Source organism: Lycium barbarum, chromosome 1, assembly GCF_019175385.1.
Source record: "Lycium barbarum isolate Lr01 chromosome 1, ASM1917538v2, whole genome shotgun sequence".
In the NCBI taxonomy this organism is placed as follows: Eukaryota; Viridiplantae; Streptophyta; class Magnoliopsida; order Solanales; family Solanaceae; genus Lycium; species Lycium barbarum.
Window position 1 is genome coordinate 10,846,748 of NC_083337.1, and position 8,838 is coordinate 10,855,585.

Genomic DNA, 8,838 nt, shown 5'->3' on the forward strand with positions numbered 1-8,838 from the left:
TAACGAAAGGTTTCATAGCAAACTATGCGTATTCAGGGTAAAGTTATGCCTTAAGGCATAGTTCTGTAGAAATTAAGTTATCCAACAGAACTATGTCTTGAGACATAGTTTCTATATAGAAGTTATGCCTTGAGGCATAGTTTCTATATAAGAGTTATGCCTTAAGGTATAACTTTATCCCTTGTCCGGCATAGTTATGTAGGATTCTACAAAATTTAGGCCTTAAGGCATAACTTTCCTTAATATGTATAATTTGCTACGAAATTCTGCCTTGCGAATTTTTTTTTTTTTTTTTGCCTTTGTTGGGGTTCGAACCCGAATATCTGATTTCATAGACCAATGAATATGGGTACTCTGGCTCACAAATTTTCATTAAATGAGAAGTATGGGAAAAATTAAAGACCAGTCCATATGAAGGCCAATCCACGCAATTTTTTGTTTGGTTTAGGGATTTTTCATGAATATCCATGAGGCCCAAAGTACTTACCCATTCTATACCCATTACATATTATCAATGGCGGAGACATGATTCATATTAAGAGGTGTCAAAAAATATAAAGATATATCGCAACCTAGTTTCGGACACGTGACCTTAGGGATTTTTTGCAACCCCTTAAGCTGCATTGAGCCTTCAGCCTATGTCCAACGGTGTCAACACTGGTATACATACCTATAAAATAAAATTTTCATATATCTATACAATGTAATTTTCTGGCGAATGGGTAAGGGTAACTCCGCCCCTGCATATTATGCCATTTAAAATATTACATCAACATAATCTGATATAAATATTAAAAAACCCTGGCATACTTCATTGCAATGAAATATTACGATGCGATACTCAGTTTATTACAAAAAAGTTTTAGATTATGTTTTTACATCCCAACAACATCAAGTTACATGGAAATATTGTTCAAAAAAACATATGTTAGACACCTAATTTTTGACCTCCAATAATTTTATTTAATTGCCTAGAGTTTTTAGATCTCAAACGGAGTGAAATATGTATTTTTGTAAACCAAAATTATTTCGATAATATTTTGTCATTTCATTTGGCAAAATGAGTGCAAATATATATTGTAAGTCATTTACATATTTTTCACTATTAATATTAGGGAAAATACTTAAAATGCACCCTAATGTTTGGCCAAATTTGCAACGACGCGCCTGACCATTACAGGTGACCTATTCAATTAATTGTTTAAATTATCAAGTGTCAAATTGATAAATATTTTACTTCGTTAATTCAAGAAAATTGATTAATTAAATAAATTAAATTAAATAATCATTTTACCTTTCTATGGCAAATTACATTTGCATTTCCGTGACTCAAATTGATTACAATTAATCATTTGCTTAGTTGTGGTTACATTTGAAATTAATTGCTATATGTTAATTGAGGTTACAATTTGCAAAATTGGTCTTTTTATGCATATGGTTGTATTTTAAATTAACTAATTGGTCAATTAGTTATAATATGGTCATAACTGAAAGTTTCAATTAGTGGACATTTGTTTAATTTAGACTATTTGTGAAAGCGGCACTTTTTACCCCTCCCTATATACACATGTATGCACGGTATACATGGATACCCATATTATACACCTGTATACAGGTGTATATCAGATTGGACGATTCCCCCCTTCTTATTTCCCGGCCAGGTCCAGCCCAATTGGATCGACCCGGCCCAAATTCGCATAAATATATAAACCACATACACACACACACACACCCCTCTTTTCAGCATTTCAACGAAGCAACAAGGGTTTTCTTCGAAACACTAGCGCCGTCAGGAGGCGGTTGCCTCTCTCTTCCGCCATCCATGCCTTTTTCAGCAAAAAACCAGGTGTACAACACCTTTTGTAGTCTCAGTACAGCCAGGAGAGGCAAACATTATACAAACACGGTATATCTCGCCTCCTTTTCTGTTTTTTTTCTGAGGAATTTAGGGCCAACGAGTACAAATCCCTTAATGGGATTTGGCCCAAACGATTCTGAACTCTTGGTTCCTATTGGTTGATCAAAACCTACGAGATTCACCAAGAACCCTTCAAATCTGACCCTTCATTTAGTTTTTGTTTAAATCGTGACCATCGAGTGTTGATAGGATGGAATTATTCCCAGAATTTATTTAGTCCCACATCGACTGAGTTGAGGTTTCATCTAAATTTGGGGTTCTACATAAAGAACCCCCAATTCACAGCACACACAGGGACAAGCCTCGTATTCACTGAGCAAAAAACTCAATTTAACTAGGGTTAGCTAAAATTGCTTAAAACCTTAACCTAATCGAGTCTTTAGTCTAAAATTTTATTCTTTCTTTCTTGGCTGAGTTTTTCTGGTGTTGGGAAGCAAAGGAGCATCCCAGTTCCATTTTAGCATAACTCTATGTTAATTAGTTATTAGCCTGCTTGCAGTCGTTCATATATGTTGGTTAGTTTAGTCATGTGTGTAGTTTAGTCCAGTTGTTCGTATGTTAAGTTATTTTATAATCTTCTGTTGTTTAGTGGAAAATAATGTTTAAGTGCTTATATGTTATTTTTCTGTCATCATTTAAGTTTAGTTTCGCTTAGTTAATAGCATTCTTAGCTTCTTCTTTTTTCTTTTGTTTAAATTCTAGTTAATTCAAAAGTTATAAGTAGGATAGCTTTGTAGTTCATTTCTGTTTCTTGTTCTTGCTTAAGCATGTGTTAATTCTGGTTTAGTTTAGTAATAATATGCATATGAGGGGTGGATAAGTCCATTCCATTTGCTTGAATGCCACTATGTGCATGACTTGACTACCCCATACCATTAACCCCTTTACATGCCCCTCTAAGCTTAGACACTTATGTATTTTCATGCCTGTTAATTTGGTTGAAGTTTCTGGCCATTACTTCTCTGTGAGTATAACATCCATGATTTGATTGAGGGTCTGAATATGTATGTTTGTTGACTATGGTATCTGTCTAATCATATGATTGTTTGTGTTCAAAGATATGTGGTTAAAGAGTCTACACTAGTCCAACCTCAGTTATGCAATAGAGTGGTGGTCATGAATATGCAACTTGTTTGAATTGGGATCATGTTTCAACTTCCAGACAAGGTTTGTGGCATGATTATGAACATGATAGGTGCTTAGTGTAGAGTATTTCTGTTTATAGTACCCTGCTTACATGGCTTGAATGGTAATGCTAAGTCACAACTGATTAACCCCCATGTCTGTCCATTTTCCTTTAAAAGATTTAAGTGACTGATGGTATGGTGTCTCCCTATCCTTTTGTTTTCCCTATGCCTCTTTTGGTGAAAGTGTTGACTAAAACTATGCTGGCATGAGCTTTCAAAGTTTTCTTTTATGAGACTTATTCTATAATAGAATAAACACTGCTGGTTTGAAGTTTTGAGCTGTAAAATGTCCATGTATGCTACTGAATGTTGACATAAGTCATGTTAAGGGTTATGTTATATGTGTGAGACTACCACTGTGTGCCATTACTATACTAGGAGCCCGTTTGGATTGGCTTATAAGTTGGCTTATAAGCTGTTTTCAGTTTTTTTGAGTGTTTGGCTGGCCAGCTTAAAGTCATTTTATGCTTAAAATAAGCTCAAAAAAATAATTGGACCCATTTGACTTAGTTTATCTAAAGCAGCTTATAAGCTGAAAACAGCTTATAAGCCAAAAAAAATAAGTTGGACTACCCCAACTTATTTTTTTCAGCTTATAAGCTGCAAACAGCTTTAAGCTGTAAGCCAATCCAAACGGGCTCTAGAGGCATTTTGAGATTCCTTTTAATCAAATGAATGAGTTAGATGTTTGTCAAATGCATTGCTACTATGTGTGTATCTGGTATATTGACTTAGATCTAATGTGATGCTCCTTTGCTCTACTCTCCTTTTTTTTTATATGTTGCCACTACACAACATACATATGGTATATCAGATATATACAGTCTATATATGCTTCGGTGTATATAGGATGGTATATTTTGTATACCGATAGGATATTATCATGACTCGACTTAAGAACATTGTTGATTGAACTGTTTGGGCCTGCCTCCTTTATTTGTTTTCCCTTTATTACGAAATCGGGCTTTCACCTTATGACCATCTTCATTTTATCCACTTTGGGCCTTTCCTCCAGCATGTTATCTTATTTGGGCTCGTTCCTTTGATTTTTTGGTTTTAATCGCAATTGGATTTTTACTCTGGTCCGTTTATTTTGCTAAGTGTATTAAGTATACTTGATATACATATACATTCCCGAATATATGATCGTGCTTTCCCTTAAGTTTTCTGTTATTAATTTACCAAGTCTAGGTGCTTTCTAACAGCATTTCTCCTTTTCCCCTCTTTGTTTTGCATGAGAATCCATATGGGCCACTTGGGGCATTTTCTCGCATGAAATCAGTGTTGGGCCAAAGGCCCAACAACACATATTCTATCAAATCCGCACGAATGAAGATGATTGAAGGCCCAACCATGGGTGAAAATGACAACTAGTGAGCTTCGGTAGGCCCACTAGCCTAAACTCTACCTTTTATATATATGCATATGAAATTGTATATATATTCGTATATGTACGAATACCATGTGATTATTGAAACCTCACGGTTAGAATTTAGGAAATTCGTGTAGAAAAGTTTAGGATTTTTCTCAAATGATTTTCTCAAAGTTGAACACGGCAAAAATTGACAAAATGTTGGGATTTTTATCAAGTCTTTGAAGTATGTTAACACTGGAACTTTAGAAGTATACGAGTTTGTATATATAAACGAATTTGAATAAAGAAACTTTGGAACTTGTTTTGGGCCTTCAAAAAAACTAGAAATAAAATGAACCATTTTTCGACTTTGAAATGAAACGGGCTTAACACTGTTTCGGGCCTCATTTACAAAATTAGGACTTGGACTGGTATTGACATAAATGAAACAAACTTATTTTTGGAAAAAGGGTAGTAGCAAATAAACCTTTTTTAACTTTATGGACTTAAGGTCATTTGTAAAACCTTTGGGGCCCAAAGCCCAAATCTTAAGACATTGGACCTTAGTTTGAGAATGAGATGGCTTTGGGGTACAATAGGTTGACCTAAAATGGGCTAAATAAATAAAATAAGTAAATTCTTTTCTCTTTATTTACATTTATAAAAATCTATTCTATATTTTTAAAGGGAGATATACTCCATTTATTTTCCATATATATACTTAAATTTATAAGGACAGAAATTATGACATTGGACCAAACTAGTAGGAACTCTACTAAAGAGAAAATTTTAAGTGTGTTTTGGTCCGAAAATGAAGTGATTTCCACCCCCTTTATAACATTTTTTCAAAAAGGAAACTAACTCTTTTCCTTAAAAAATATTTTGCGAAAGAGATGGAGTTATGATTTTGACATGATAATTTTGCAAGAAAGAAAATATTTTAACAAATAATCACAATTATCACACATTGAAGCTCGTAGGTCAACGGTATTCTTCGGATCCTTAATACTAGGATGCTTAAAACGTTCCCTAAGGGATCACCAGAACCCTTACGTCGAATTTTGGTTTTAAAGATTTTTTTCTCTTGTTTGAATAAAGCCTTTAAACTCGGTTTTCTTTATAAAACTAGGTGGTGACTCTAAAAATAATAAAATCAGAATAGAGTTCACAACCTCTTAGTAGTTTTTATGCACCCACGTAAAAGTGAACCGTAATAACATATATGTTCTAGTACTTGTCTGCTCCATAACTTAATTACTAGGCAATTTAAAAGTAATTATGCAATTTTTACATAATTTTGAAAAAAACAACAATCTAAAGGTTAAGGTCTCTATCACCTTGAAATAGACAAGTTTTGTAGATCTGAAATGTCCAATTCACCTCCAACTCGACAGTTTACGAGCTCAATATACGCAAAATATCAATTAACTATGATAATTATATTGATTGGGGTCATTACCATATTTTTCTATCAAGTCTAAATAAAGTCAATGAAAAGTGAATCTAAAATTAATTAAACCCTCAGGTCAAGCCAATCAAACCTTGAAACAACTTATTGAACCAGATTACCCAACGCTCATGATCACAAATATATAATCAAGTTTTGGTTTTGACTATATTGCTAGGTCTAATTTATTTACCTAATTAAGAAACTAGATAGAAATCTCCACTTTAGTCACTTGAATCTTATGATTCTATAGTTAAATCCAACAAATCAAGTATAACCATCATAGGGTATTAGAGAATCATAACCTCAAGGCTCAGGTCAAAATTAATTCATTAGATTACCACCCACCAGCTCTTATTTTTTAAGAAAAAATGGAACAATTCTAGGCCTAAATTTGTCACTATTCATACTTAATTTATATATATCAGAATACCCTGCGCAATTGCGGTCCCCTAACCTTATTGAAATAATTCATGAGCTAGACTACTTAGTACAATCGCGACGCACTATTTATCATGATTCATATTAGCAGGCCGCAACATAACACCCAACAAGACACTATCTGTCAGGTAAACATTCAAAGTCAAACTAAGAAGAGAAAATCATGCAAATTGAGTCTCTCAAGTCTTAAATCATTAATAAACTAGTGAAATTGTATGCACTTCGCGCGGTCCTATAATACATCAGCCAATTTATAATTATATCATGTTTTTAAATTTTTTATTGAGATAGAAGATCCTTAATCCTTGAAGAATTTAAATAAAATTAGAGGACTTGGTTAATTTATGTTAAGAAATTCGTGGAAGTTAGTATAAATCTAGAATTAACTTTCATCTTCCTGAGAAAATGAAACCAAAAGCAAACAATATAAAGTCATGTATATCCATATTAAATGAAAAGTCATGTTTGTATAAAATTCATTGAGGTAAGCAAAATCAGAACTTCTCTATCTCCTTCACCCTCCGCAATTCTCTATCTCCTATTGTCTCGTTTCACTCCTCTATTTAGAGAGTTGGAATTCAAATAGAATTGAAGGAAAATGAATGTGATAAGACAGAACAAAATTCTATTTGAATTCCACCTTATAAATAAGGATAATCAATATGATAAACAAAATAATTTCATTTTAATTTTACACTTCACTTTTCTTATAACATCAACAGATTGTAGTCATTCAAATGACAATTTTAATTCATATGTAGTAGAAACCTCAAGTTTCTCACATTACACCCATTCATAGGCAAAGGGATTTATATAAATCAAAACACATTATGCTGATACTTTTTTGAGACACAACTTGTTAATATTTAAAAACTTTAGGAAGACAATACTACAAATTATCAAGACACTTCACATTCAACCACTAAAACATTAGAAGAAGTAACCTCGTAAAATCCATATTTATCGAAGGCTCTACAATTTTTTAAAATAAAAAATTGAGCCTAGCAAGCAAACTATAAAAATAAGGTGCAGTTCACCGCTATACAATTAGCAAATATCTCTTGCTTGAAGAATATTGTCGTAATCTCAATATCTATAAGTCCAATGTCTTGTGTCGCACATGACATTGAAAACATATTAGTGACTCCACAACAACAGAATCTAAACTATATGATTAAATGATTTTACTGGAAAACATTGAATACCCGATATATTTCTCTTCAGAATATCCTCAGCTCATAAGAACTGCAAAAGGCCAAAATAGGAACAATTAAATTGGCGACCAAAATGTGAGGCAATGCGTGGAAAATAAAGTGTTATGAATATTACAAGAGAATCAAATTTACAGAATTATGAATATTATAAGAGAAACAAATTTAAACAATTAAGAAAAATGAAGAGAATAGATTGAAGAGAGTTAAACAAATTATTCTTAACCTCCAACCACATAAAATGCAAACTTTTCCCCCCAAATCTCATTTCATTTACTTCAAGTTCCAGCAATCACAAAAAACAATTCCAAGTATCAAAGCTTTGAAACAACAAAAAGATAGAAGAGGGAGAGAGAGAAGAAAATGATAAAAAAATTTAGAACTGCAATTTACGTTTAACTATTTCATATCTGGTGAAAATCGTAAATTAAAGGATAGAAAGTACTATCTCTACTATCGTGAAGTTCCTTACAAACCTTGTTACTTTCAAACATTAAACAGAAAAGAAAAGCATGAGGAAGGAAAAAAATAACGAAATGGGAGCTAAGTTTACCTTCAAAATAATGGCTTTGACATGAAAACATTAAGGTGAGCTTTCATGCAAAATGTTTTAATCCCTTTTGGGTAGTTGAACACCATAATTCGTGTGCCTTAAAAACTTTCATCCGTTACAATATTAATTAAGGGAATAAATTACCATAGAGATGGGAGAAGCTGGAAGAGGAAAAGAGGAGGCGTAATGTAAATTAAGTGAGGATTTATTATTGATAATTAATTAATAATTTAGAGTGAAGAAGAGGATGAAGGAAAAATGTCAAAAAATGTAGGAAAAATAATATCATTGCTAGCCATAGAAAGGTGTCATGTCACCTTGTTTATGCTTGATTTTAATGTGTGTGTGTGTGTGTCTCTCTCTCTCTCTATATATATATATATAATTTTTAATGAGGTAAGAGATAAATAAGGTACTTTTAATGTTTTTGCAGATTTTTAGATTAAAAAATAGGAGAAAATCTAAAAAATTTGAGGAAAACAATAAATGGTAATCCTAGTCTAACATAGGTGCCACGTCACTCTCTTAATGTCCGGTTTTATTATATATAATATAGATAGGCATATCTCAATAGAGAAAGTGTAGAAGGTACAATAACAAGAAATACAACCCAAATTCATAAATATACCATCAAGGAGGATCTAAAGAATCTGAATATAGAAATCTAGGAAGGCATTCCAACAATAACTAAAAAGAAAGATAAAAAAAATAGGGTAGAGATGCCATT

At 32.6% G+C, this 8,838-nt stretch overlaps 1 long non-coding RNA gene across 1 annotated transcript; it reads left to right on the plus strand.

Moving 5' to 3' along the window:
- Window positions 1-1,749: 1,749 nt before the first annotated feature.
- Window positions 1,750-4,656, plus strand: LOC132631719 (uncharacterized). Its single transcript, XR_009579043.1, has 2 exons — window positions 1,750-3,028; window positions 3,086-4,656. It is a non-coding gene; the product is annotated as an uncharacterized LOC132631719 (long non-coding RNA).
- The last annotated feature ends 4,182 nt before the right edge of the window (window positions 4,657-8,838 follow it).